The sequence below is a fragment of the Motacilla alba genome, chromosome 1 (genome assembly GCF_015832195.1).
Source record: "Motacilla alba alba isolate MOTALB_02 chromosome 1, Motacilla_alba_V1.0_pri, whole genome shotgun sequence".
NCBI classification, from domain to species: Eukaryota; Metazoa; Chordata; class Aves; order Passeriformes; family Motacillidae; genus Motacilla; species Motacilla alba.
In genome coordinates, this window is record NC_052016.1 from 87,667,296 (window position 1) to 87,694,244 (window position 26,949).

At 35.3% G+C, this 26,949-nt stretch overlaps 1 long non-coding RNA gene across 1 annotated transcript in view; it reads right to left on the reverse strand.

Annotated features, from left to right (window-relative positions):
• Positions 1-26,949, reverse strand: part of LOC119702310 — a 50,506-nt gene that overhangs the window by 8,733 nt on the left and 14,824 nt on the right. Inside the window, exon 2 of the long non-coding RNA XR_005257319.1 lies at positions 4,592-4,771. This is a non-coding gene — a long non-coding RNA (uncharacterized LOC119702310). The remainder of the gene's footprint in view (positions 1-4,591; positions 4,772-26,949) is intronic.

Genomic DNA, 26,949 nt, shown 5'->3' on the forward strand with positions numbered 1-26,949 from the left:
ATTCACAAAATTGCCTTAGAAGATGTCCCTTGAATAGAGAGTACAGCTTCTTTTCTACTTGCTCTTTGCACTCATAGCTGTTGATTTTATTTTTGTGGAGTTTCCCCATCTCAGGTAAGTCATGTGTATACTTTTGCATAGTCTGAAGTCCAGTGATTGTGTCCTTGGACTAGGGATTAACTAAAATATAGTTTGCTTTAATTATTCAGTCTCTGTATCATAGCTAAATCATCTCTTTTGTCTATTTTTAAAGTATATTTTAAAGTAATTCCAGCTGCAGTTTTGGAGCATCAAAACACCTGGAGCTTGCTGTGCACCCTTTGAAAATTATGTTACCTCAAGTGCTTACTCTGTGTTGTTCATTCCTTGTAAAGGAAGTGAATATGGATCTTCTATACCTGAGAGAGTTTGGCAAGGAAAATGCAGGCACATAGAGAAAAATTCAAACACCTGGAAATACACAGTATGAGGGCAACCTCATATGTATATATGTTACAACCATATGTAACTTATGTCTCATTCTTCTTCTGGATATGGCTTTATAAAAATTTCATTTACTTTAGTCATCAGTTCAATACAATTTCAAGTTTATCATATTTCGTGTTGTCAGTTTCAGTTCTGTAGTCATCTTATTAACAGCTGGGATGTTAAAATTATTTTGGGATTATTTAATTTCCTCTTTTTAAGGTAATGTTAAAGACTTTTCAAGGGGTTATTTTTTTATTTTTATTGATCATTTCATACAGAAGGCAAAACCAAACTTTTCTGCTTGGTAGGGCATAAAAATTGGGTCATTCTGTCCTTTTCCCCACTGATTATCAACGGTGCAGCCACTAAGTCAGTTAGAGGATGCTACCCTGGCACTAAAAATTGCAATTTGACAAAAAAAAAGTTAAGCATTGAAGGCTTTTGTGATAATTGCCTTGGATAACAAAGTGCTTTTGGAAGTTTTGACTAACTAAGCAGCAATATAATTATGTGGTCCTTATAGGAAGTATCAGAAGAAAATGAATGCAGTAGTTTCATGGTGCTTTTTTGGTTTAGTTTCTTTTTTTGTAATTTTTTTTGTAATTTTTTTGTAATTTTTTTTTTTAAAAAAAAGAACAAACACCTGAGAACTGGCTGCATATTTATTTAATTTAAAGAATAATGAGCATCATGTATCAGGTACTGGAAACAAGAAATGTGTTGCAGTTGGAAATATGAGTTTGTTAATCCACATAAGTATTGCTATTTAGATGGAGGGTTTTCTTTATGTTGAATAGAAAATGGTTTTACTTTTATAATTTCTTGTCAAGGAGTCTAATTGTAATTGTTGCCAGATGGGTGGTCTCAGGTGAGTTGAAAATAGGCAGCCTTCAAGCAACACTTTATTAATCTGACCTTCTCATTGGGAAAATTTCATTTATAGGCCCTGTAGGAAGTTAGTTTCCACAAATAATATATTGGGGATAGAAGGAAACCCCTCCATCAGATTCTAGTAAGTTAGTAAGGCTAGAATTACTCAGCTTGCCTTAATAGCACTAAACTGTATTCAGGTCTGATATACGAAATTATTTAGGGTTATTTTCAAAACCGAATTTATAATTGCCACCTTCCTGCAATCTGCCTGTCTACCATAGCTGTAGAGAAGGAATTTCAGTGATCTCCTTAATTCTTTCTACGGTAGATAGATACCAGTCAAAAACATCACATCCTTTAAATCCTACTAGCATAGGCAAGCTCGCTTCTTAGACTCGTGGAATAGCTACACTGTCACATGAAAAAGGTGAATCTTTAATTTTTTTACAGAGCATAAGCTTCAAACAAACTAAGGCAACATTATCTACACAATTGAGGTACCTCAGATGTCTAACCAGATGCCTGGCTACACAGACATGAATTCTTCCACACTAAATCATAGTTCAAAGCACAGAATCTAGTTCTTTCTGATAGCTGGTGAATTTGTGACCTCCCTGGAACAATTGGAGCTGTAAACCATTAAATGGATAAATGATGCATAACGGTAGTTTCTTCATCTGTGACAGAGGCAATAATGGCCTGGGCACATTTTTTCAGGTAATGTAAGTGAAAACTTTGTCCATTCTTCTATCACAGAAGGCTTACTTTTCGGACTTTTATACTAGAAGTAGCATGTACTCTCTGCTTTGGACAGTCCTTAAAAATATATCTACAATGAATATAGCAAAAAGTATAAACCTTATGTATCTTAATAGTAATAGTAAGATCATCCTTATTTTCTGTTTTTCTTAGCATGGTATACATATTAATTATATAATACCAGGCTACTAAAATACCTTTAGAAATTTATTTAGGAGAATCTCTCTTTTTCAAATTTTAAAATGTTTGCTATGCTAACAATGTTTTGAGCATTTTTATGTTTTCACACTGAATTGATACGACAGACATACAAAGCCTTTTATCTATGACTGAAACATCTTCTGCTACTGTGAAAAGAGGTAGTTGTATTGCCAAGTTTGAAACTAGGACTTAAGCAGAATATTCAGTTTTCACTGTTTATTGCTTTTGATTTACTTATTTTCATATAGAATTTCTCTTGAAGGTTTTTTTTTATTTGTTTTTGTGGGTTTTTTTTTGACATTATATTGAAGGAGTTTTATAGATTGAAGAGATTTCATTTCTTTAGGCAACCTAGAAGGTCTTCCCAGTTACCAGACATAAATTCATGGCTGCTTCTGCCCTGCCTCTACAGAGGAGCAAGGTCTTGATGTAGAACATCGTCTTCCCCATACCTAGAGAAAGAAAATCCAGGAAAGGGATCTGGACAGATTTAGACAAAGTCTTGGCTCCTATGATATCCTTATTCAATGATCTTAATCCTTGCAGGTAGGTTTGTCATAAATACATTTTAATATTTACTTTAAAATTGATACTTTTCTGCCAGCGACCTTATTTGTTGTGTTTGGTACAAAGTTTAAGGACAAAAGATAGGTAGAAATTAATTTAACTGTAGTTTAAATGCCTGTTGACATTAGAGCCTTTCACACTGGGATTCTTTTACTAGCAGGAGATACCAACAGGCATATAACACCATGAAGTTTTCCCTTCCTGGTCTGCATGTAGAAGTCAGGTTAGATAGTGAAGTTTATAACATAAACAAAGGAGACCTACTTATCTAAAAAATATTGTCAAATTCTTATCCAATTATTATTGTCCAATTCTTATCCAATAACTATTTTGCATTTAAAAAAATGTAGGCTTTTTGCAGATTGGTCGATTCCAATTTAGTTAGTTGTTTCAATGTATAATTTAATGTGTTTTATTTGGTCGGGTTTTTCTTTTTAATACGCATTGAAAAAAAAGTAAAATTCTGGTAAGAAATTACCATGCACTCACAGAGAACACTAGAGCACTAAAAATCCTAGAATATCATCATCTGCTGCTGTCTGTAGTTAGGTAATGCTTGGGAATCCAAATAATGAGTTATGATCCTTCTCAGCTATTTGGTGTGAGGTAGAGCTTAAGTATTTTCTTGTTCCAGTTGAGGTGACAGTCTTTGTACTGAATGCAGGATGAAAACAGAGCACTGCAAAGAGACCATGAGACAAACACTGCTTAGCAATATGGACTATGTTTTACTGCACCAATTGCTTAGGGGTTTGGTTTCTTTTATGCATCATAGCCAATAACAGCTTTAGGAAGAGAATTGATGGTGGATTACAAGATAGCTCTAGGGGTCTTTCAAAGGAGACCCTCCCAGGCATGAAAGCAAGTATGAGATTGAGTATAAGCCTGAAATTGCTTGCTGCAAAATGTAGCAAGAGTGATGAAGGTATGCAGGCTTGGGCTCATAGAAAACAGAAACTAGGTATGTAGTGTGACGATTGGCCATTAGGGTACCTGTTAATAAAGAAAAATAGTGTATATTTGATGAGATAGAAAAATCAGTGGAAGGGCATAAAGGGAAGAGAAGTGAGCTAGGAAAATATTCCTTATGGTAGCATTCTGAATAGATTTGACTGAGGCAAGATCATCTGTCAAAGCTGAAAAGAAAGACTTTCCTATAAGCAAGATATGAGATGATGAGGATCTTGGGAGAGATTTAACTGCACAGACAGAGAGGATTATGGTATCTTATAGCTATTATGCAGAATGAATCAACAAAAATTAGATGTAGCTGGGCTATGAGGCTCTGGAGAGCATACTGATTCAAAGATGATGCCTATATTATGGTCCTTGCTTTTATGCTGAGCCTAATAGGTTCTTTATCATTGAATTTGTTGTTCATCACAATTTTAGAGTAAGCATGTAAAAATATTTCAGTAGAATAAGAAAGGGACAAAGGTCTTTTTCAAAGTAGGAAGGGAAACTCCTAGAAGTGTGCAGACCAAGGAAAATCTCCTAAAATACCTGTGCTGAGTAAAACATATAATCATCTTCAACCATTTGTGACAAAAGAGTTCTGGAACAACTAATGTAAAGGAAAAAAAATTACAATAATTCAACTTCATAAGCTCAGTTCAGCACTGAATTTGAAATTTTTATTCTCTGTCATGTTCACTATCAGGAACATTTTATTAATTCCCAGCTCACAGTGTGCCTACCCACCCCAAGCTGGGAATCAGCTTACCTTTTCTCATGCACCAATTCACCGGGGTCTCTCAGACCCTGAAATAAGCAACATCATATAGAAACTTCTGTGCTTGCTTTTTGCACTGATGATTTGGAATGCCTGTGCCATGGTCACTGAAGGTCACTTTAATGGGAGGTTGATTGAAAGTTGTCATCTAAGACCGTAAGACAATTCTAACTGTGGACAAAAATGAATACAGGTTTTTTTAGATATGAGAAAACTCTAACTTGTTTTTCACTTTTTTTCCTCAACCCTTATCTATCTCAATTTCACTTCTTACTTTTTACTTTTATGTTATCTATGTGTTTTATTCCTCATTAATTTGGGTTATCTTGCTAACACGTTTCTTTACTCTCAGAGCCATGAATCTTCTTCCGCAGTATGCACAAATGAAATGGGAATCCTTTTTTGATATAAATCTGGCAATGTCTACACCTACCTTTCAGACTAGGAAATTGTAAAACTCTGGTGATGCTTGGGATTACATTTCCCTTTATCTCTTAATATTACATTACATAACCTTAATTAAACTAGCAGATAAAATGTCTGGGTAGAATTTTCAGAAGAATTTTATTTATTTACTCACAGAACTTTTTGACAGAGAAAATACCTAAGTATAAGTGTGAAAAGATAGGTCTAAATGTATCAGGTCAAAAGGAGGTTTTGAATTCAAATGGTAATTCTCATCAGTAGATACCATTAAATGGGCAAGTGACCTTTTTGAGAAAAACAAAAACAAAACAAAACTAACTAACCTTCCCAAAACCTCATGAAAACCCACCTCCAAAATACCAAAAAAAACCCCAAACAATCGAAAGCATGATACACAGTAATTCTAGTCCATTAACTGGTTTAATTTATCCACTTTGACAGGAATGGTGCACGTTCTGTGTGCACAATATGATTCCAGATACTTATTTCTTGATTTTTTTTTCTATCATTTTCCCTCTTGCTTTCTGTTAGAAATCAGATTATAAAGGTTCACATAAGAAAAAAAAAATCAATCAAGTCAGCCAAAATACTAAAATAGCAATGACAAATAAAAATCCTTTCAGATACATTAAGACCAGTATGGGTTAGTTTGTATTGTTTATTCACTACTTATTTAAAATATTCTCACAACGCTTCCTTTACAAACTCTTGAAAATAATGAACTGTTACATGGACTTTACATGCTGGCCCTCCCATGAGTGCTTTTAGCCAGCTTTGCCTTTTGAGCAGCCTGTTTTAATGGAGATTGAGGCAGTGGAGAGAAGAAAGCAACAGAGAAAGGTTACAAGCTAGGAAAAAAGGTTGTGATTAACTACCACTTCAGTACAAGGTGAGGAAGAAATGTTTCCTGTGAAATAGCTGCAGCATTTAAAGCTGTTCATATTTGTTGTAAGCTATTCATCTTTACTTTTTGTTATCTACTATTTTTATTTTGAATACTAAAGTGTTAAATATAATTCATAATAATTGACTAATATTTTAAGTAGAAATAATATTTTTTCTAAAGTTCTTTTAGTTGAGAACCTTTCCTTCAGCTTTTCAAAATTCTTTTTTTTACTATTCCAAGTCTATATTTAATCCACATAAAATTTATGCTATTCCAAGTCTATATTTACTCCACATAAAATTTATGAAGGGTAACTTCTCCTTTTCATGTACTATGGATAGGGAAAATGACTTATTGAATACAATTCACAAAATAACCATACAGGTAAATACTAACAGTTGTAGTGTAAACTTATGAAAAGACTGTGATTTAAGTCACATGACTTAAATAGAGTGGAACTCAACCTCCAGCTATAAGGGAGGAACTGTTTTTTACAGATGTGAATATAAATTTGCTATCTCAATTAGCTATATTTAACACTCAACAATCAAATAAAATGTGACTAAAATTTGGTCTTGGACTAATTTTTAACAGGAAAAATTAGGAGACACTAAGTTATGTCACTGTTGAAGGTGCTCATCAACCACCAGTACCCACATTGTTAGAGGACAGAATTTTCTCATATTATCTGAATAACTAGAGAAAAAATATTGATAGAAGTAGCTAACACTGGTATTTGTCTTTTCCTAAGTATGCTACTGTAATACTGAATAATGCCTCATTTCCTCCTCTATATCTCCCCAATGAGTATTTACATGTTCAGTACTCATGCTTATACACACCACACAAAATTAAGATCACCTTCACAGGACATATGACCATTCTGTAAATTATACTATCCCTTTCACCAGATCTCTTTGCCACCACTTGAACTGTTACCCTTCCCTTTATTCTTGCTAAGCAAAGAAATGATTTCTTTTCACAAACCTGAAAACCTCTGTTTTCTATGTGGTGGTGGGTTGATCCCACCTGAAAGTCATATGGCCTGCTGCTTCTTCCCCTCTGCCCCTACTGGACCATGAGCAAGAAGAGTAAATCTAAAAAATTCCTGGGTCTAGATGAATACAATTTAAAGGGTGGAGGAATGAGGAGAAAAAACCCAAACAAGCAAGTGATACAAAGGCAATCCCTCACCGTTTCCCGCAAGTACACCCAGCTATTCTCTGAGCAATGACTGTCTCCCCACAGATTTTAATGAGAAACATAAATTATGTTATGTTACTTCGAATATCCTTTTGATCAGTTTGGGTCAACTGCTAAGGCTGCGTCACCTCCCAACTTCTTTTGAATCCTCAGCGAAAGTATCCTCAGCATACTCATTGCAGGGACCAGATCGGAGAAAAAAGAAATGAACCAAAAACCCCAAAACCCACAATCTTAGTGTTGTTCAAGAAATGATTAGAAATAGTCACAACACTGTTTTAATCAACAGTGCTTTAGTGAGAAATCCAAAACAGAGTACAATACTGGCTACTATGAAGAAAATTAACTCCAACCCAGCTAGACCCATGAAGTGAATATATTTATAAACATATTTAAGTTATATATATATAAGTTTGGTCATATTACCTGACTGACTGAGAGACACACATTCAAGTATTTCCCTTTCCACTTTCACTTTCTCTTCCCCTTTCCCTTCCTTTCTTCCCATTTCCCATTACATTGTTCAGATCAGGATGAGTGGTACAGTGCACCCTACACAATTGGCAAGGTGTTATTCTTACCCTTATGTTTGCTGTAGAATTTCTTCCAAATAAAAGAAGCAGAAAATTTGTCTCTTGGTGATTACATGTATTATGTGGATATTGTTGTTTTGTTTATTTGATTTTTTCAACATGTTTTCTCTCTCCTGTAGTGAAGCAGGTACTGGGGAGATGAATCATGACAGTGTATTAAGATTTTCACTTTTTCTGTCTCTCAGGAAAGAGTAGTGTTCTGGAGCCATAAAATAATAATAAAAACATCATTCTGAAGAATTGAGTATCAGTGCTTAACACTGTTTCTCTAATGGCATCTCACCTTTCATTTCTATTCAACTGAAAGCATTTCCTGCAGTAAAACAAACTGTGATACTGATGAACACTGACATTTGCTAACAGTATCAAGTAGTAAAACAAAGGCCACGAATATAATAGACCCAACAGGAGAATACCCACAGATTAGAAGAGAAAGAATACTAATAGCTCTTAATTGTCAATTCAGCCTGCTAATCTTGGATTAAAAAAGAATAGTGAAAATCGGTTTATAATTATTTTCTTTTGAAGTTAGCATCTTTGGCCAAAAAAGGAGCCAGAGGAAGAGTGGCAGAACTAGTTTGGGAATGGAAAGACACAGAGAATACACGACCCAGGGATACAGAACAACAGCAAGAAAGACAGCTCAGTTTTCAGAAGTCCTTGATTTGTTACAGTTTTAAACCCTTGATTTGTTACAGTTTTAAACCCTGGGTTGTGCTGTAAAGCCAATCATAAGTAAACTACAAATTTTAAATTGAAAAACAAACAAAACTCTGAATATATATGGAAGGAAAAATAATTTCTTTGCAATTAAAATACTGCAGTTCATTTTCCTGATCTATACCGAGTCCTTATTTTTGGTCTGTTGACAAAACATAAGTAGAGGCTTTAGTTGAGCTGTGTAAAAATTTGGACAGCAGCTATTATATGTCTCTTTCAGGTCTCAAGCTTCTTTTGTATTCATAAATGTCATCTTCAGCATTCTTTGTAATCAATTTAAAGTTAAAAACAGTTTCTGCATAGCACTTTTTAAAAAAAAACTTCATTCTTTGAGTAACTAATAGATGTTAACTATATTTACCTTACTAAATGTGGGCTCCAAAAATCTGTTTGTGCCCATGCATGTGCAAGTGCAATGGAAACAGCACACATTTATGGGGAATTGAATATTTTCTTTAAAATGTCAATGACATTTTTTACTGCACAAGGTTGTATAAAAAAAAGCTCATGTGTGAAGCATTCTTTAAAAAAACCCAAAAATTAATAAATGGAGACATGCAAAAACATGGCTTAGAAATAAAAATATCTGTTACAGAAAGTCAAAGGAAAAAATATTAGTGTCTGTTTTAAGCTTCCATTCTTCAGGCTTCTCAAACTCAGCTCTCAATTTTCTGTATTGTGATGTTATACCCAAGGATAAAGTGTATCTCTGTTCAGGGAGGGATACTGTTAGGTTTTATCTTTGTATTATGTTCCGTTCTAATTTCTTTTATAAAAAAGGATTTTGTGTGCTTCTAAGATTGCTGCATAAATAAATGTAAATAATTTTGCACACACAAACATTTTCCCTATCAATTCACTTGAAGGAAATTTTGATATGAAAAAGAGAAATGTCAGTCTGAAAAACCGACAGGTCAAAACCTTTTCACTTGAAATGAAACTCTGCTGCTGTAGAGATAGTATGTGAAGATGTAGCATAGAGGACTAAGATTATGTTGAGCTAGAGGTATCATAAGGAAGAGCATGTGGGAGAAAGGACACAAAAACAGAAAGCAGAGATTATAAACATCCAGAAGAAAAGAAGTTGAGCAGTTATAAGTGTGAAGGCAAGAAATCTCCATGTGGGATGGAGACGTGAGAAAAAAAAGTAAAAAGCAACTAGAAAGAAAAAGAACCAATTGACCAGAATGTGTCAGATCCCTCTACCACCAGTGAAGGTTTCATCAAGTGAAGCAGACACTTACTGAACCTACTGCTGCCTCATGGGAGATGTCAGCTACTCCTCCCTGCCAACTGTTGGGAAATGATGAGCAATGCATACCTCAGAATTCAGAGCAGTGATACACAGCCTGTTAATCATAGCCAAGGAATGGTATGAAATCCACTCATGCAGGAAAAATGGATACTGTTTTTTTTTTAATTTATTATTTTAGAATATACATTCTTCATTATTCAAATGAGAAATAATCATGGGAGGAGACAGTAAAATCCTTTACATAATAAGTAAGTCATCTCTTTGGAAGACTTTTACATCAAATACGTTCAGCAGTTTTTTCTTCAATATACTCTGAATACAGATGCTAGGGAGTAATTATTTAATTAGGAATGCTAGTGGTCTTTTGCACTGGAAGATAAAAGTGCACTTCTAGTCTTGAGTATATTGAAAAGCAGTATATTACACTGCTCCACAATTTCAACTTTCTGATCAGTTAAACTTAGCACTCGATTCCATTTAGTCAGATGGCACTAGTACAATATGTTCTCTTTTGTCTTTAATCTTTTGTCTTTTGTTTTTCAGCTGCTCTTTCTGTTAGAAAGAGGAAGCAATTGACTAGTTGCTGCAGTATCTCCATTAGGATTTGACTGGGATCCCAGTGTTCTCTTGCAATAACTTACATTAAGCCTTCAGGATTCAATGCATTTACATAGCAGACATCATAAAGAATTCACATGCATATGCCCTAATACAATCTGATTTATTTCTGAAAATGGACTGACTGTTTTAAGCAAAACACAGTTCTCTCTTACAGCAATGTAATCTTCTTCACCCCATGACCTGGTCATTCTTTATTGAAAACAAACCAGTACTTCATAGATGATAAGCATTTTTAGGTAATTAGTAGTGCTTACCATGTCAATATACCATATTATTTGTAAAGGTAACTAAAAGGTGTGCTTGCATAAGCAGTGCCCACATATGATTATTATAGGAATTTACACTCTCAAGTTCTGCAAAGGCATTTAAGAACACAGTTCAGTCAAACAAAAGCTGTAAGTCAAACAAATTGCTGTAAGACGGATTTTTATATCAAATTTCTGCCTTATTTATACATTCTGACTGCAGAGTTGTAGCAGAAGTATTGACATTACATTGAAATTTGTACTTCACTCATCTTCACCATCACAAGACTTCTGTGATTTCAATTTACAGTGAAAATATTACCAGTTCCACCACATAAACAAGACTTTAATGTGTAGAAGGTCTCCTTTCCCCTATAATTATAAATCCATATGTTGTGAATGTTGGATTTAATATTTTCCATTGTTAGATACTTGTGCAATTTGGAAAATGAGTGGAAGTCATTTGGGTTAAGTAAACTCAGCCTTTTCCCCCTGTTGTTTTGCTTCTGTTCTCATATCCAAGGAGCAGCAGTGCACATGTCATAATGGAGTGGGGAGACCTTGAAGAGCCCTGCTATTAAACAGTGCATTAAGCAAAGCCTCTTCAGACAGTCCATTCTGAGGAGAGGTCTGCTCGACAAAAACAAAGCTCTTGAGATGCACTTTGTTGTGTTCTTACCATTCAGAAAAGCGCTATTATCCTCTGCCTGTGACTCTGTGCACAATATTTCAATTGGTTCCATTTCATTGGTTTTACAGGGAACAATAAAAGAGGCCTCTTGTTCCTGGCCATCCAGCATGAGAATAGACCATGTTGAACCTCTATCATCAGGCATTTAAAAGCCTCGTAAAATATTTAATGTATTCATTCCTTTTAGAAGTCAAAGACAAACAGTCTTGCTCCATGAAACCAATTTTTTTTTTTAATTACAGCAGTACTAGTCATTTACTATAAACCTAAACAAAAGATTTTAGGAATTCGTGCTCTTAAATTTACATATAAAACATCAGAGGAAAATATCCATGATATTTTCTCAAAGTTTTTTGTGTCGCAAGCATGAGCAGATACTTTCTGACTAACTTGAGAAATTAGGAAAATAAGTCCCTTAGTCTCTTTTCAAGGAAAGCTGTCTTAACAATACAGAAAGAGCCCTGTGGTGTAATGTTAGCGCTCTTGCTACATTCAGACTTAATTAGAAAAGAAATTATTCTCATTAGTATGATGCAAAATCACTCAAGAACAGTTTTGTTTTATTTTATAATTCCAGTGCATTTCAGATTTCCTTATGGTCATTAGGCTGACAATCCCCAGATATACTGAATATCCCCAGATATTCAGTTTGGAAAGAGATGTCAAAGGAAAGCTCAGGTGATGAGCCCTGGTTTTGGTACTCAAAACGTCCTCAGTGCAATGTGAGGTGCATCTGGACAAGCAAGCATTTACAGCCTGGGGTGATGGGGCAACCCCAACCTCTGCATATTTGGCTGACTTGCTTCCTCCCACAGCTGGAAACTGAGATTTTTCAGCAGCCTTCCTGCTGGACACATGGTGCTCTCTCAGCATGGGGAGGCACTGGAACTGCTTAAGAGCCACATGCTGCTCAAAAGACACTTGACAACTATCTTGCTTCAATGATAAGCTATATTTTGCTTCACATGTAACATGTCCAGTCAGGAGGAAGTGTCTCTGTCCTGGTATTGTTTTACAGAATTTTCTGCTTTTTAATGAGGAAAGGAAATATGTTTTTAACAGCAAGTACCCTCTTAAAAAAAATATAAAAACAGCAAAAAGAGAGACAGATAGAAAAGAAGAAACCTGTGCCTTCTTCTTTCCTACAGTATTATCTTCCTAAACTGCTACATGTTAGAACAGGTTTCCACGGCTATGCGGGATTGTTTTATTCAGTCACTAGTGTTAATGTCAATGCTTTTAAATTATGGAACATAAATGTCAAATACATTCTCTAGTTTCATGTAATTACATGGTAACTGTTGCAGAACACATAATTATTTTTGGTTCTCCACAAAACTGCAGGCTGGGCAGTTTTCACTGAGGTCTGCTAAATGCAGCATCTAAGTTAACTGCCTGAACTTGCAATTATCAAGCTGCAATTTTTCTTTTTTCTTTCTTTTTTTTTTTTTTTTTTTAATCTGCGAGGTCATTAGCAATGAAAACATCTCAGTTTATTTTGCAAAATCTTAATTTTCAATTTGCCTTCAATGTCTAATTGCTCTGTAAAAATCCCATTCAGTAAACTAACAACACTTTCTTCTAACAAGTTCAGTCACATCAAAACTGATGTCCTGAGATCTTGTCAAGAACTCCAGTGACAGGGCAAAACGAGGTATGAGATATATGAAATATATGGTTTGAGAAGCAGGGCTGTGTTTCAGACCTAATTTTTTTCTGCCAAAGCCTTCTTCTGACAGTGCAAAGCAGTTAAACTGCCATTTTTCATAACTTCAATTAACCCCAACAGGATGTGCCTCTTTAGAGATTCAGCAAAGGGCTGCATTTTAATTTGTCAAGTAGTAATGTTTTCATCATGTGGGAGGTGATCAGGGTTAATTACTACTAGCAGCTGAACAGGTTGTGCTAGAAATTCGTAAGGTGCTTATGGTATATGTGTAGCTCTTTAAACATTACTCTTCACGCTGCAGGGTTTGAGCACTGACTTCATTCTAGACCAGCACTTCTGTAGGACCAAGTAGCCTTCTGGTCTCTGCTGCTGGTAACTGGGTTAGTATCTTACACACCCATGTTTGTCTTCAGAGTGTGCTTTCAGAGACACAGGACTGTTATTTTCTTATTTTTCATTTAACTTCTCTTATCAGGAAGAACCTTATGATTAAGCAACCTGTGTAAGCTCATCAGCAGATAGAGACCAAGGGGAAGGATTTGTCTATCTAGATTTAGATGTACATACCCAAAATAGATATCCTCAGCTCTATAAATTTATAATGCACAGATGAGAAGGAAAATAAGAAAAAAAAATCAAGAGTGTGTGAAGTTCTTCTCCAAATTAGTTCTGATGAACTATCCTCTAAGCATGTCCTTTGTTCCCTGACTGTTAAGGCAAACTTGTATGACTGGCTCAGACACAGGCATTTTCCCTGTGATTTAGAAGGGTCAGAATTCCATCAGTGGAATAGACGTGTATTCTCTTCCCAGAGAAGAGAATTAATTCTGATTTGAATTATTACTGATGCTGACCTTGGAAACATGAGGACATAATATATATGAGAAATACTGCTGATAGCAATACTCTTACCCAGAGATCTCACAGAACTAAACTAAAATCCTGATTGCTCCTACTGTGGTGATTTTTCTCAATCATTGGTCACATATCCCACCAGCTCAATTCCCCCTTTGCCCCCAAAAAAACCCACTGGTAAAATTAAAAACCCCTAACAAGGAAAGGAAGTAACTCAGTGAATTTTGTTAAATGTTACAATGCTGACAGAACAAAATAAAATCAAATTCTTGCATATGTTAAAAATAAACTTTTCTTTCCTCATGGAAAGATTATTCCCTAAGCCATTTCCATTTTCAGCTGTTATAATTGACCATAGGAATAAATTGACCCAGGCTAAGCTTTCAAGTGAATAAGGAATCTGCAAGTGGCTTTTTGTGAAATTGGAAGGACTAATCCCTAAGAGAGTCAAAACATGAGAATAGGTCCTCAAAAAAAAAAAAAAAAAAAAAAAAAAAAAAAAAAAAGTGGGGCGGGGAGGTGGAGGTTAGTTTTTCTATGTCTATCTACATGTATATATACACATAATTTGGTTGATTCCATACAGAAAAACCTATGCAGACTCAAAAAAATGTAATTTTCCAGTCATAGAACCCTGACTTTACATCACTGGTTAACTTTCACATGAAAAAAATATATAGTGCCTCTAAACAACACCATTATCCCCACCTTCACCGGAGAGAGTATTTTGCATAATAATCAATCCATAACAAACAAAGGCCATCTTGTAGCTTCACTATGCTAAATACAGTGGTTGCCCAGACACTCATAGCTACCATGGGAATGGATCTTTCCATTTTAAAAGAACAGAAAAGTCCTCCATTCCTTGAAAAATAAAATAAAATAAAATAAAATAAAATAAAATAAAATAAAATAAAATAAAATAAATCTGATATTGTAGAGCTAGAATGAGTTAGTGTTTTAGTTGTTGGTTTTTTTTTTCTATTTTCATTGCTGCATTAATCAGTTCTACTGTTCAAAGTACAAGCAAAAAAAAATGAAGTAATTATATAGAAGTATTATCTGGTTTAAAATATTAGTTGTATTTGTATACCTATAATAGTTTTGTCTGGAATACTTAATTTCTATATTTAGTAGGCCAGAATGAGACTCATCATGTTGATATTTCTGAAAAATTAAGTACAAGAAAAAAACCAGCTAAAGAACTAAAATAGGTGTTATCTCATATTTTGCCTGGCTCCACTAAAAAGACTTCTGATTAATTCTGAGAAAAAGAAATGGACAGACTTTTACACTGAGTTGTTTGACCCACATACCATGGAAACCACTTGCTCTTCTGTCTTAGAGAGAGTAGTACAGCTTACTCTGGAGACATACAAGGATAACCTCTTCTTCCTGACAGAGCCCAGAAGTGCTTCAAGCAGGACTCGAGGTATGGCTGGAAGCAGTCAAAGAGGATTGGTGGGTTTTGAATCATTCTGTGAATGCCTGAACCAGGTTACCTTCCTTTCCCAAGCTCTGAAATGCTTAGGGCAAGCTGATATTTCTGAATTCAACACAGCAACATAGATGAAAATGTGAGTACTCAGATTAGATTTATTCAGAGGAAGCTATCATTTTTAACAGATGGAATAAATAAAACTAAGATGGAAACTGATCCACATAGCAAAACCCAGTTCTGGTTGTAAAAGAAAAAAACCCACAAAACAGTATTACTCACAGAAAAAAAAAAGTAGAATGTGCTGTTAATTTAGTCAAGTTTTCTTGACTAATCTAAAGTTCTGGCAGTCAAGGATTTAGCATGGCAATGAGATATCATATGTCTCTCCAATGCTGTAGATACAGTAAATAAATCCTTGAGAGATCCGTGAGGAATGCCTGGTCTAAAGGCTTTGAACTGCATCTGTATCACTCCTTAGCAAAGCTAGCCAGCCAGCTTGTCAGTCTGTCTGTCCTGTTCTTCTCATTATGTCGTATGGTCTGTAAACTATATTTCCAAAGTCCTGAGCAGTGCTGTGTAAAGACATATAACTAATCTAAGGGATATCAGCTACAGACCAGATTTACCAGGACGGTCTTGCTGCTTTGTGTCATGATGGCAGCAAAAAGCAGCTGCAAATCCAACTAGAGCAGAGAACTTACAGCTGCTTCATTGTGTCAGAGAGATGCAAAACAGCAACAGCTCACTGATGGATCCTTCATATAATCTCCAAATAAAATTTTCCATCATAAATATAATGATTTAGGATAATATTTTGAATAATTCCGTGGTCTAAAAAGAAAAATTATATAGATATATAAAGGGTGCTGTTTCTGTTATGACCATTTACACATGGAAATTCTTTGGAGAATGTCAAATAATAAGAAATGCTATATAACACAGTCAATCTCATAACCGTTTTGAGGTTGCACTGAGACTTCCAGATGAAATGAGAATGAAAATAATTGTAATTTAAGTGAAGTCTTATGGGAGGCTTTCTCTGACAAAATAAAGTTACGAAGGGCAAGGGAAGGGAAAAGATGATAAAAATTCTTTTTTTCTAGCAAATACAAACACATTTACAATTTTGAAAATATTTCCTTTGGAATTATTCTTTTTATTTTCTAACTAAAATCACAACCAAACAAAACCAAAAGACAACTTACAAAGAAAACATACTGGAAAAATTATTAAAGCTCATGAAACGGCATTTCTCTGCATTATCGTCTGTCTTATTTACTGATCATAGATGCACATGAATGTTCTTTTCCCTCCTCTCTACATTTTATGATTTAGATTGACATTTTGGAAACATGAATTTTCTATCACTTCTCTTGTGGCACTTGTTATGAGTATAGTGTCTCATAAATTTGTGCTTATGTGGTACCTCACAACTATGTTCAGATTTTACAGTTTTGTGTGACAGCAACAAATGATTAATTCAGAAGAAGTTCTTAGTTTGCAGTTAGAATTTTGTTTTTTATATCTTATTTCTCATTAAGCATTGAAACCCTTTTAGTACTTACATCTAAGTAACAATATTGATAATGTCCATAATTTTGTGATGATAAATTATTTATCAGAGTTTCCATTGGAAATTAAAAACATTTAGAGAATTCTTTACAAACAGAAAAGACACTTATGCATCTTCAGGCTGTGAAGCTGTGTCAAAGAGTAGGCATCAGACTATTCCAGTTCATATTTTCTGCTAATTTTTCCCAAGTAAAGACTGCATAATATAATGGTAGAAATCTAATTTTGGTGCAAAAGACTTACTGATCAAGGTTTTAGTCTTAATACAGTAATGAATATGTTATATTTTACAATTAAAAAAAAAAAGAAAACAAGAACAAGTGTTAACTGTTTTAAAATTGTGGATTTTGTGGGGTTTTTCGTTTGCTTCATTAATATATTTTATTTATTAAAATTCAGTAGATGTGTTACTGTCCAGCCTTAGGTGCAACAACATAATTAATAATATCATAACTTTTAACATTGTCTTAAAAGAAGAAAACTATTGGGTTTTGAAAGGATTGTCTAAACAAGGCTTGGACATACATGTAGACACAGAGGAATTCCAGGAGAGAATACAGATGTGCTTCTCTGAGAAAGATGATCTTAAATATCCCTCAAATCTACATCACTCATGTAGTTTGCCATGCACAGTTTGTCCAAACAAAGAAGGCATGTTGAAAGAGAATTAAGGTACAGCTAGGACTTCTGAATATTAATCCTTCCTGTAGCAGGTTCATACAACTTGCTGCAAAACTTAAGCATGGGACTGCTTTCTCTTTCACCATTCTTTATTCTTTTATTGCCATTCCTCAAAGCTGCACCAGAAGGAGAAATTAGGCAGATTCTGGTGGAGGATCCAGAAGTCCATAAGTGACATTGCCTATGGTGGGTTCCCAGTGAGTCAGAACAACTCTACCTCAGTTTTGGAGATGCCTCTGGTGATCTGGGAAGCCAGCAGAATACTCAATTTCTTTACCACCTATGAATCTAGTGTATATATTCATGGAAACTGGTGAGTGGTCCCAAGGCTCATAATTTTCTTGGTTTTACATAGGTTTGTAATCTCCTGGTCTGTCAGAAGCAAGCCATAAAGTAATGTTTGATGGAAATCTGTGAGCTGAAACAACAGAGTTCTTTCTTTTTTTTTTGCCAAATAACATGGCAGTCACCTCTAAGATTTCTTCACAAAAGAATGTTCTAGTTGATATAATTCTGGATTACACTCAATGTATCACAATCTGCCAGCAGAAAAATATAATGACTTGCTATTTTTTGAAGAAAGAAAGGAAGAATGAAAAATAATACTGTGAAAGCTGAGTGACCTTAACAAATGCAAACAAGGTTATGTTAAAATTCATAGATGGAGAACTGCGTAAATTTGTGGATATTTGATCTCCAATGAAGTCTGCTCTTCTGTTGTAATATAGAAAATACAGCCTCTTCTCCAGTGTGAAAAGGTTTAGTGAAAATTATGCTTTCAAAAAAGTCATAAAAGATCTATAGAAAACTAAATTCCACTTCTTCAGAATAAAAACTGTAATGATCTGAGCAATATACCTTATAATGACTTTTAACTCCATTCTCCTTAGTTAATCACATAAATATTTACAGGATCAAGTCAGTAAGATTTGCTTTTAAGTATTTGTTGTCATTTCAGGGTATAAAAATGTTGAGTGCAAATTAATGCATGTTTTACAGATGGATAATGATGTGAAAGTTAACTGTTCTTCTATACCTGGTGCATACAATGAAAGTCAGTTTGGCCAAAATTTTTGCACTTTCATTGTCTTATTTATGCTGCAGCTTCCTTAAGAATATGGTAATACTTGTGGCTGGGCAACATTAAAAAAAAAAAAGGTAATGAAAAAGACAACTATTTTATAAAGATATTGAAAATGTGGACACAGTTGTAGCTTAATTTGTTGAAATACAATTGGGCAGTATAAAATAATCAATGTCAGCATCCAGCTGTCAGTGATAAAAATGCCTGAATTATCATTCCCTGGGCTCAGTTTCATAATGTTATAATAATTAACACAAAAGAACTTCAAAACAAATGCAATTGTGCTGCACTTATTAGCAGGAGGCCATTGTGTGTATTCTCAGGAGTTTTATTTGAATAGTATTAGTGTATCCGCATCCATGACGGCTCTCACTGGGATAAAAATCTCTCTCCCTGAAAACATTTACAAAGAGAATTCAGACTTGATTTTTAAATTTGTTTTAAATTGTCTGAACCTAAGATCTCAGATACTTAAAAAAATAACACTTAAATAATAGTCCATCTAATTTTCTGTCTACAGAAGTTCATATCATTTAAAACAATTAGTTTTTCTTCAAGTTTTTATATTGTAAGTCCTCTGAATGTGGTTGAATATTGTACTGTACTCTTGACAAGCTTTAAGAAATATTCTCCCTGATGTTTGCATAACAATGTGGATTATAGACTTTATGAAAAATTTATATAATTATTTAATACAACCTTGAATGTTCCTCATATTTCTAGATAGATGTAGCAAGCTGAATGGCTGCTAGCATAGTCCATGGTAAGAAAGCAAAAAGGACTTTTGCTTAATACCCACAGAAGCTCTATTCAGCTGTGCGGCGACATGTTCAAGTCCCAGACACACACACACACGTGGAGGGTCCAGCTTTTTGTCCCCAGGGGCCTGGGGGCTGACCCTAGTCTTGGGGCAGTACGAAGATGAGGGCCAATCAGGGAATAGGGAGGAGTGGCTCAGGGGCACAGAAACAGGCGTAGGAACAGGGGAAGGAGCCAATGGGGTCTATCAGCTTTTTGTGGGAAGCTTCTTGTGTCTCCCTAGACCAGGGAATGCCCCCGCAGGGTCTCCACAGATAGAAACATTATTAAGCTTGGAGATATACAAGAGCGCAACAACAAATGCTCGATTTAATTTTAAAATTAATATTATGTAATAGAATTACTGGAGAAGGCATGTCCTGAAGTAAGTGTTGACAATAATAAAAGCCAACTTTTGTATGAATAAATCCAACATCACTGTGTGGTTGACAAACATCACTAAACTGATCTGTCATGTTGTATATGTTAATTTGTTTTGAGATACCTATGTAATTTTAAATAATAGCAAGAGTAAATATTTTTAAGTCTTTATAAACAAGAATATAATTGTTTGTAATTATCTGGCATAATAGATTCCAATGAAGAGGAGTTTTATTATAAAAGGTTAAATAAGTATAATATATTATTTATTTAAATAAGTGTAAATGACTTTAGAAATGTTTAAAATTATATCTGCTCAGGTTTGTAGTGGTTATCAGGTGGTTACGTAACATATTAAAGCTGCTACAGTTACACATCCTGAATTTTTATTTTTCAACTGTAACATTAACTTTTTTCCCTCCATAATACTGTGCCAATACTGCCTAACCTGTCAAAATGTGTAGATAGAATTTTATTGTCAATGACATACTGCATAAGGCCTGAGGCTAAAATATCAAAGTTCCTCAAAACCTGTGTGTTTGAGGGAAGAATCGTGAAAATGACAATGCATATATTTGCTTGAATTCATGAGATCACAGGAAATAAGCAGCATTGGTGAATTACAGAGCTAGCACATTTCCACACTAATAGGATGGAACACTGAGTTCAGAAAGTTGGGGAGGGTTTATTTTTATTTACTTGTTTCTTTTCATGAATGGAAGAATACTCATAAGCTGCACATCCAAAAGTCAAGCTAAATGTAGGTGTCTGGGTTTGGTTTTTTTTTTTTTGTTTTGTTTTGTTTTTTTGATTTGAGGGACACCCTCAAGGTTAATAATATAAAATGCTTGAAATGCTGATAATTATTACTCATATTTTCAAAGTTCATGCAGGGCACAATCCAACAACAGAACCTTTAGAAACAGGATATCTAAGGCACTGAAGTTGTTACATTATGATGAGCTACATGAGGGTGTTTTTTGTAATAGTCTTCAATGGAGTTGTAGATTGGAACATAATAGCTTTGTGCTAGAAATAAGCAAAAAATTGAATGATTCTCAGAAAGAGTCTTGTACTTGTTACGTAGACTAATTTGTCACCATTATCTCCCTTCATTGATGATGAGGATAGATTTTCTCCTTGTGGTTTAAGTGTTTGAAAAAATTAGATTTCCAGGTAATTCACCAGGTCAGCATGGAACAAAAGAACGTGATAGTTGATGTCTTTAGAACCCCAAGATGCCAAGCTCAAATTTAACATTTTATTTCATTTATCAAGGAAGAGTATTTTAGTGAAAAATGCACCAAATTACCAATGTAGGTAAGCAGATATAAAGTCTCTTTAAAGCTGGGAGCTCTAAATGGAGGTGCAGCAGCATGACACTGCCTTGTTTGCAGTTCACCACTGTATATAAAATGTTTGACTAGCACAGTCAGAACTTTCAAGTCTGTGCTGTATTGTGCTAATGGAAATTTGATTTGTTAACTTTTGTCTTCCATAGCCTTCTGTCTCTTTCTAACTGAAAATCAATTCTGAGTTCATCACAAATATATGCGTGCATGGTAACGCCTTTTCCATTTGTCCTTCCTGTGGCAGTTTGTAATACTTCTATGGGATGGAGTGGCTGGGTTGAGGAACTGGGTGTCTTGCCCAGGTTAGAACATGACTTTCAATGAGAACAGACACTCCTTTATTTCCAGCAGAGTCTACCTAGCTGTACAAGCAGCAGCATATCCTTCTTTCCCAGAAAAGCCTTGACTGTTGTGGAAGCAGTTTTGTCTTTTCAGCCATCCTGCAAAACCACTGCTTCTTTCTGGTTTTCCTTCAGCAGCTCTCCTGCAGTGCCAGGCAGGTTTCTGAGTAGGAAGGGGAGCTAGCAAACCAGGGTGGGCCGAGCCATATTTGCTGCAGCCAAGTACAACAGGTTTCCTCTGGGTGCTGAGAGTAACAAAGTGGTGGTACTTTCATCCTGTTCCTCTCCCTTCTCACCCTCCTGCCAATTTCATCAGATGGTTCAATAGTTGCCTTCTGATCTTGCTCTTTTTTCTCTCTCTTCAAGACTGATCCCATTGGTAAAATTCAGCATCTACTTTCAGGAAGAAATTTTTTCTTGTGACAATAGCTGTGATTATGGTACAGGGTTCAGAATTCACTGTTACTTCTCATTTCATTGGCAGAATAAAATTGAAAGCAGTTTAGTCCTAGATCCACGAATATAAGCAAATACCTAATATCTGCTTAATTTGCTTGAAGTCAGATACTTAAGTGCCTTTTGGAGTCTGGATCTTAGTATTTGCTTTCTTCTGAGTATGTGTGATTTTCTGTAATTGCATTATAGGGGAAGTGGAGTTTCAAGATCTTTAGACAGCATAATGAGACATTTTGTGGTTGGCTTTGAATACTGATATGGTATACTAATGCACAAACCTTTATTCATATGATTAGGAATTCATAGGTTTACTTGATATCTCCATAGTCTGAATATACACAATATAATCACAGACAGAGTAAATGAAATAAAAACCTTAAGTGCCAATTTACTGTTAAGACATTATTACCGTAAAATTGATTAACGTTTGCATTTAATGTGAAGTTTTGGTTCTTACTATTAAATTGGTTAGGGATGGTTTAAAGTTCTGATTAGCCCAATGAAAAATGTTAGTCAGTTTTGCCTTAGAAATCTGAAATGGCAAATATTTATGTGCTTCAATATGTGAGTATAATAACCAAACAGATCACCACTGAGCTGCTGAGATAAGTTAAAGAGGATCAGATAAATATTATAAGAACAGAATCTTTTCATTCAATTGGGTCTTTACATTTTGAAGACAGTCAATTACTCAATTTTTCATTGTTTAATTATTTCATAAGAGGCATCAATCCAATAATTACAGTTCCAGGTTTGTACTGATTCTGTTGAATCATATGGCTGCAGAGGAGTCTGGTGCCAGGATCATCAATGTCAACATTGGAAAATAAATTGGTAATATGAGACAGAATTTCAGAACAGGTACTATGCAACACTACTTCTATTAAATTAATCCTTCTCCGGTTTCCAATTGAAGAATTCATACGCTTCTCAAAAAGACTGGGAGATAGACCACATGGGACCTCTTTTCAGGCCACTTTCCTCTCACTCTCATACCTCCTGTCTTTACACTGATCAGCATGGAGGATAGATGGATTGATCTTGAGATGATTTTCTTTGTTCACTCTTTCCACAATTTTAGAGACTCCTTAGACTTTGAAGCAAGGCCTAAGGTAGGCTTTAGAATTAACACACAGGAAAAGAGGATTAGGCAAGGACTGTCTTTGTAAGTCAAAACACCGTATGTACAAAATAACTGAGGCTCAAATCTTGGGTAGATTACCCCAGAGATGCTATGCTTTGTTTGGCTGTGGTATGTGGTAGCACATGACTTCAATATTCTGTCAACCCATTTGGATCAAATATCTACCCTTTTTTCACTTAAAATTGCAGTGGGCTGAATGGGATTCTCCAGTTATCCTTTCCCTGTATTTTGATCCAATTTACATATGTAGATGTATACTTGCCAGTCAAGACAGTACAAGAGGTTTCAGCAGCGTGAAAAAGTTTCACTCCTAAGTAAATTGGGCAGTGAGGCACTGGTAACAACATTTGCCTTTTAGATCTGTGATAAAAGCATGTTATTAACCCTATTCAAGTTTAATTTCAGGTGACTTTGGCCAACAGGCCAATAATTGCTTTTGCATGCATTCTGGTGGTTATTTGACCCAAAACCAGGCATCTGAAGTAGTAAACAGAGAGCAGCCACATTTCACAACAGAGACTTTTCTGCTCTCAGCAGTTTAAGAAAGACATTAAAAAGATAGTGTCCCTTCTTTTTTGACTTCATTGATTGGGCTACTTTCAATTCATCATGTCCTAATTATTTAATTTTATAGATTAGGTGATGAATGGATGAATGTGCTGATATTCATTAAGTCAGTTGGGAGTATGATACTTAGGAATCAGCTATGGTTTAATTTGCTCACTTATGCTGGCAAGAGGGGTATGGTGGGATGTCAAAACTGAGTGGACAAGACCTACATGATTGTGATTATGAGTTTTCCAGATATTTACATACATGAGAAGGGAGTCCCTTCTTGTACATGTAAATATCAAGCAGTGTGAAACAGGTGGAATTAACCTGGAATGCCATAGTGAGATACAGAAGCCAAGGACAAAAGTTTGAGGTGGCTGGATGGGCTTGGAGCAGAAAAAGCTGCAGGCTCTCTAGTTCTCTGAACCCTAACCCTAAACAGAATAGAATCTCAGCACTACACCTGAGGTCCCCATCACTTTGGGTGGCCCAGATCAGATAAGCGTTGAGTCAGCCATGTAGATGTCCTGCTGTGATCCTCTTGGCATGTCTTTTCCAGTAGCAGTATCCCAGGTGCTGTAGGCCCCATGGCTGCCTGAACCGCAGCCTAACCCTAACAAGACACTGTTGAGCTCCCAATCTCCATGGGTGTCCTAAATTTGAAAGGCGTGAAGGCAACAATGTTAGTGCCGTGAAATGACAAACTGGGCATACATTTTCCAGACCCAGTTTCCTTGGGATTGTGGAATTTATGGCTGTCAAAACCATAACCCTAACCATAAATAAGTCTAGGTTCTGTTCCAAGTTGCCTACCACCAGAGGGGCTCCAGAAGGTGTGGATGCAGCAGTGTTGGTGTCCTTTCACTCGTTTTCTGCATGTGTATTCCAGCCTTACTGTTGCCACAGATGAAGGCTCATTGACCCTCTAAACCCTTACTAACCTTAACCATAATGGAATTATGACAGTGTGGGTGAGGTCCCCATAACAGTGAGTGGCATAGAATGGAAAAATATGGATGCAGCACTGTTGGTGCCCTTGCTGTGATTCTCGTGGCATGCCTTTTCTAGTGCCGGTGTTCCTGCAGCTGTGGGCTCTGTGGCTAGCTGAACCCTAACTCTAACCCTAATGGGATCTTGGTGTTGCGGTTAAATTCCCAGTCTCCATGGGTGTTCTAGATTTAAATGGTGTTGGTGCCCTAAAATGATGCCCTGGGCATATTTTCCAACCCCAGCATCCCTGTGAATGTCATCTTTCTGGCTGGCGGTATTTTTAGAGTTCAGTGAATATTTTTGAAGCACAAAGAAGGCTTTTTAATATTCCTTGTTTCTGTAAATGCCAAATACACAATGTAATACCAGTGCCTATTCTGGAAGACAGTCTTAACCTCAAAATAACATGGCTTTCAATGTGTAAGGCAGAACAAAATAGGATGCAAAGTACCTCCTATTCTTAGTTCATTATATTGCAGTGATGTGTAAAGCTCTATTTAATTATGAGTAACACGTGAGCTAAGCTATTTAAAGTGGACTGATTTAGTTCAGGAAATGCTAGTAAGGTTAAAACTGAAAGAGAAAAAATAAAACAAAGTAAAACCAACAGTACCCAATTAATAAAAAAAAAAAACCCAAAAAAACAAACAAACTCAAAAAACCCCAATCAAACAACCAAACAAAAAACCAAAAAGAAACCCCAATGCATAGTGCTGTGGGCTTTGTAGCAGCTGAGCTGATCTTTCTTTCTGGACAAAAAACTCCCTAATTGTATGTATAGATTAGGGATGGTCTTGGAGTTGTCCCATAGGATGGACCACAATGTGGAAGCACAGCTGTAGACATGCTGTGAATGTATTAACTAAGTTTTAGATGCTGTAAGTCTCTCTGTCCTGCAGGAAAGAAAATGCAAAGCATACCAAGGATATTCTAAGAGAATGAAATGGGAGCTGAAAATCTGGAGTACCCTATAATGGTTAATGAAATCAAATTTTTAGGCTTCTAAATAGAGATATAACATGAGCTATCTGTATTGTTTTCTGAATATTTTAAAATTATTACTTAACAGCGATCAATATTGCCCACAATATGTTGAAAATTCATCTGTGATTTTAATAGGATTATTTATACTGAAGATCTACTATCAACTCTCTTGCTGATAAAAATTAGAATTTTAAAAGTGAATTAAAAAATTAGTATTACAGTCTAAAGACATATCTTCTGTTTTTTGTCTTAAATTTTCAAAGATTTTGTCATATACCTGATTTTGCAACTATGAGCTTGTATTCACTTGCCTTCCTCTTCCTATTTACTAACTCACCAATTTTTTTAATATCTCTTTGGCAGAGGTTTAAAATTTTCACAATGTCACATTCAATTGCATTACACTTCCTTGATAATATAAATAAATGAAATAGTAATTGTCTTAATTTTTTTGTTTTGAAAAATATTTCACAAAATGTGAAATAACATAAAATTCTGTATTAATTTTGTTAAATTTAAAATGTAATTGATCAGCTCCTTGTCATGCAATATTGAAAGTGTCAAACAGTTGAGGCTAGAATAGGAAACTGCAAATACAGCTTTGTGAAAACACACAAAAATATATCAAATCAAACTTATTAGTATTTCTTTCCTAAAACTGAAAACAAGTGCTTGAGATGCCATAAAATAAATCCATTAAAAGTTGTCACAAGTTCCTATACAATCCAGGTCATTATCTGAATATATTTTTGGGAAAAATACCTAATCACATATTATCCTAAGTTTTAATTATAGTATGCAGACACATACATGTCTATCTAATGAACACATAGAATCATAGAAAGGTTTGGGTGGAAAGGGACCTTTAAAGGCCATCTAGTCCAACCCGTATGCAATAAGCAGGGACATCTTCCATTAGATCAGGTTGTGCAGAGCCTCACCCAATCTGACTTTGGAAGTTTCCAAGGACTGTGAATCTACCACTTGTCTGGGCAACCTGTTTCACTTTTCACCACCCTCATTGCAAAAAAAACCCCTGTCTTCCTTACATCTTCCTTCCTAATCTAAATTGACTCTCTTTAAGTTTAAAGCCATTACTTCCTGTTCTGTTGCAACAGGTCCTGCTAAAAAGTTTGTGTCCATCTTTCTTGAAGACTCCCTTTAGATACTAGAAGGAATCTCTATAATGAATCTTCAAGACGTTCAATCACAACTGTAGATAAAGGAGAATAATTCTACTTTCCTATAGAACCATTCCAAATACTGGAAGGCTGCTATAAAATCTCCCTGAAACTCTTCTCCAGTTTGAAGAACCCCAACTGTCTCAACCTGCCTTCATGGGAGAGGTGTTCCATTTCCCTGATCATTACTGTAGCCCTGCTCCATACAGTGTCCAACAGGTCAATATC